The following is a 4,185-nucleotide window of genomic DNA, read 5'->3' as shown; positions in this document are numbered from 1 at the left end:
TTCAGATTGAAGAAGTTGGTAGAATTCTTCTATTTCATCCTCACTGGCTTTAGTGGTTGGTGCATAAATTTGAATAATAGTAGTATTAACTGGTCTTGCCTGTAGGCGCATGGATGTTATCCTATCACAGACAGCATTGTACCTCATGATTGATCTGGATATGTCCTTTTTGATGGTGAATGCAACAGCACTCCTCTTCAATATGTCATTCCCATCATAGTAAACCATGTGGTTGTCAGATTCAAAATGGCCAATATGAGTCTATTTCAGCTCACTAATGCCTAAGATATTGATGTTTATGCATTCCATTTCATTTTTGACAGATTCCAATTTTCCCAGATTCATAATTTGTATAGTCCATGTTCTAATTATTAATGTTTACATCTGTTTCTCTTCATTTTGAGCTATGCACCATCAGCAAATGAAGGTCCCACGGGCTTTACTCCATTCACATCATCACAGTCAACTCTACTTTGATGAATCAGCTCTTCCCCACTCATATTTTGAGTGCCTTCCAATCTGAGGGGCTCATTTTCTAGCACTATTTCTCACAGTGTTTCTCTGCTATTCATAAGTGACTAAATATTCAGAAGTAGTTCGTCACTCCGTCTTCCTAGTCTGGATCCATCTGGAAGCTCACCTGAAACCTCTCCACCATGAGTGGCCCTGCTGGTATTTAAAATACCTGTGGCATAGCTTCCAGAATCCTGCAGGTGAACACTGCTATATTTCATTAATGGCTTAATATATGGTCTTTTCCCTCCTTCTTCCCCTTCCCTGCCTTTTTTTTTTTTCTTTTTATGTAGGAAATACAGAAACGGTTTGTGTTGGTTAACTTAATAAATAAAGAAGATGAAGCGTTCACACTTCTGCTTTTGTGTTGTTAGGTGCTGTTGAGTCGGTGCATACTTAGACAGAGCTTATATACAACAGAGCAAAACACTGCCCTGTCCTGTGTCACCCTCATACTGTTGTTACAATTGAGACCATTGCTGCTGCCACTGTGCCAATCCATCTCTTTTGGGGTCTTCCTCTTTTTCGCTGACTCTCCACTTCACCAACATGATGTCCTTTTCCAGGGACTGGTCCCTCCTGGCATGTCCAAAGAACTAGAGACAAAGTCTCACCATCCTCACATCTGAGTAGAATTCTGACTGTACTTCTAAGTAAGATTTTTTGTTGTTGTTTTGGCAGTACAGCGTGCTTAACTACATTCTACACCAACACCATAATTTAAATTCATCAATTCTTCTATGGTCTTCCTTATTCATTGACCAACTTTTATATGCATATGAGGTGATTGAAAATACTATGGCTTGGGTCAGGTGTACTTTAGTCTTCAAACTGATATCTTTGCTATTGAACCCTTTAAAGAAGTCTTTTGCAACAGATGTGCCTAATGCAATAAACACATCATTTGATTTCTTGACTGCTGCTTCTATGAGCATTGATTATGGATCCAAGTAAACTGAAGTCTACTTGGTACCCTAAAAAGCAACACTGCTTTTTGAGCCTCTATTGAACTTCAAGGAGCTCTGGTAGCGTAGTTGTTACGAATCGGGCTCCTAACCTCAGGGTCAGCAGTTCAAACCCACCAGCTGTTCCGCAGGAGAAAGATGAGGCTGTCTGCTCCCATAAAGATTTACAGCCTCTGAAACCCTATACAAGGTCACTATGAGTCAGAACTGACTCCATGGCACATAACAACAACAACAACAACAACAACATTGGGATTTCAAACCCTCTGCATAGAGTTGATTCCAACTCATAGCGACCCTATAGAAACCTGAGGCTGTAAAATTTAATTGGAACAGAAAGTCTCTTCTTCTGCAGAGTGGCTGGTGGGTTCAAACTGCTGACCTTGTGATTATCAGTCCAATATGTAACCCACTACATCATTATGTAGGCCCTTAATAGGAATTAGAATGAGCAAGACAGATTTTACTTACTTTCTAGTTTTAAGATGTACAGGAAATAAATTTGGGTGTTAGAAATTAATAAATAAGAGTAGTGTGGATCAACAACTTTTCTAAGTCTAGATATATGAAATCATTCAAAAATGTCTTGGCTTAGTACTGAGTATTCAATATTTAATTGAGACACTATTAATTATTTTTATCCCATGATATTTCTTACTACATAAAGTAAGAATGTACTAGATCTCAAGATATAATAATGGAAATAAAGTTTTTATAGTTATACATTTTCCAAAACTTATATTGAAGCATCTCTGCTATTTAGGGACAGACCATATCACTCCTTGGAAACTAGTTTCAGTGACCAAGCAAGGATTGAGCATGCTTCCCTTTCTCTTCTCAGAAATATTTTTAAAACAGATTGGTCATGTATCTGAGTGGGGCTTGTAAAGATATACAAAACTTTCATAGTTGAAAATGTTATAAATTATAAGGGCACTTTCCTGTTCTGAGTTTCTTCTGTGTCACTTAAATCAACTATTTTTGGTAGTACCATACTTTAAGATTGTCTCTGTGATCTTAGATGAATGGATCTATGTAAATGGAACTGTTACCTTCATAAAAACCAGTGATCAAATTCTCCAAAATCAAATTCAGCATCCAGGAACCACAAGGCACTGGGAAGATTGCCCAGGGCAAGATCTGAGTGATTCCTCATCACAGGGACACTTCAGGAATCTGCCTGGTGAAGGTTCAGCCATTTCTCAAGAAGACTACAGCCCTGTGTCAGAGGTAGGTCACCAGAGGTCATGCCCATTCATTATGCTTCCCTTGTCAAGGAAGAAGCAGAGAGAGCATGCTATGGAAACATACACCTAATCCCCAAATGCATCTTGTTCTGCATTAAATTTCAACTCTGAAAGTGCTCACAGGCATGAAAAAGACTTATTTAACATTTTGCTTCCCATTCCCCTTTCATGGTCAACTTGCCAAAAGGGATGTTAATAACCAGTATTTTTTTTTTCCAACGAGGGCACTAGAATACAAATTATAAAGAGAAAATTTGAACTATTGTGGTGTCTGGATTATTCTCATGTCACGTCTTTAGGCCTTGGAGGTAGTGAAATGTCAGGCAGCAGAAGACATTGACAAGAGGTGTACACAAAGAGGTAGTGAAATGTCAGGCAGCAGAAGACATTGACAAGAGGTGTACACAAAGCCCTTTGCAGTGTTCACTGTTTGTGGAATGGATTAATGAATGGGTAGAAAGTGGCAGGACAGTGGGCTCTGTGGTGAGCACTCAGACTTTACAAGGGGAGAAGGGTGCCACTCTGGAGTGTTTGGAGAGGATATCTGCCCAATCCTTGGCTGAAGCCTACAGAACACTGGGAGTGGTCCCCTAGCCCCTTATAGAAGGGCCTCAAAGTAGAGAAAAGCAATTAAAATGAGAACAGAAGCTGGGATTGTCCTATGAACATTTTGGGCTTTTCACTCTTTAAAGATTAAAACCGAGAAGAAATCGCCATTATTCAGAAAGTATCTTTTGGAAATACACTATATGCTAGACTTTTTTCTAGGCACTAGGGATACAGCAGTAAATAAAGTCCACAGTTTATCCTCATTGAAGTGAGGTTGAGAACAAGGAAAAGATATGGAATAAACCAAACATGACAGATAGAATCAAATATCGTATAAAAGCTATGTTATGGGTTGATTTGTGTCCCCCTCCTCCAAAAGATATGTGGAAGTCCTAACCCCACTCTCATACCTATGAACATAACATAATTGGAAATAGCCTCTTTGGAGATGTAATAAAGTTAATGTGAAGTCAAACTGGTGTAGGGTGGGCCCTAATTCAATATGACTGATGTCCTTTTAAGAAAAGACATAGAGAATAGACGTGTTGTTGTTGTTAAGTGCCATCGAGTAGGTTCCGACTCATAGCGACCCTGTATAGGGTTTCTGAGGGTGTAAACATTTATGGGAGTAGAAAGCCTCATCTGTCTCCCACGGAGCAGCTGGTAGTTTCGAACCGCTGACCTTAAGGTTTGCAGCCCGATTCATAACCACTATGCTACCAGAGCTCCAGAGAACATATAGGAAGATGGATATATGACTGGAGAGGCTGAGATTGGAGCTATGCTGTGATAAACCAAAGAACATCTAAGATTTCCAAAAACTAAAAGAAGCAAAAAATAAATAGGTAGATTCCTCCCATAAAGCAGTGAGTGCATCACCCTGTGATTCCTCCCATAAAGCAGTGAGTGCA

General features: G+C 39.4%; 1 pseudogene; it reads left to right on the top strand.

Annotated features, from left to right (window-relative positions):
* Positions 1-4,185, top strand: part of LOC102822252 — a 22,705-nt pseudogene that overhangs the window by 9,296 nt on the left and 9,224 nt on the right.

This window comes from Chrysochloris asiatica, unplaced genomic scaffold (assembly GCF_000296735.1).
Source record: "Chrysochloris asiatica unplaced genomic scaffold, ChrAsi1.0 scaffold00190, whole genome shotgun sequence".
NCBI classification, from domain to species: Eukaryota; Metazoa; Chordata; class Mammalia; order Afrosoricida; family Chrysochloridae; genus Chrysochloris; species Chrysochloris asiatica.
Note: the sequence above shows the minus strand (reverse complement) of the source record. Positions and strands in the feature narration are given on the sequence as shown.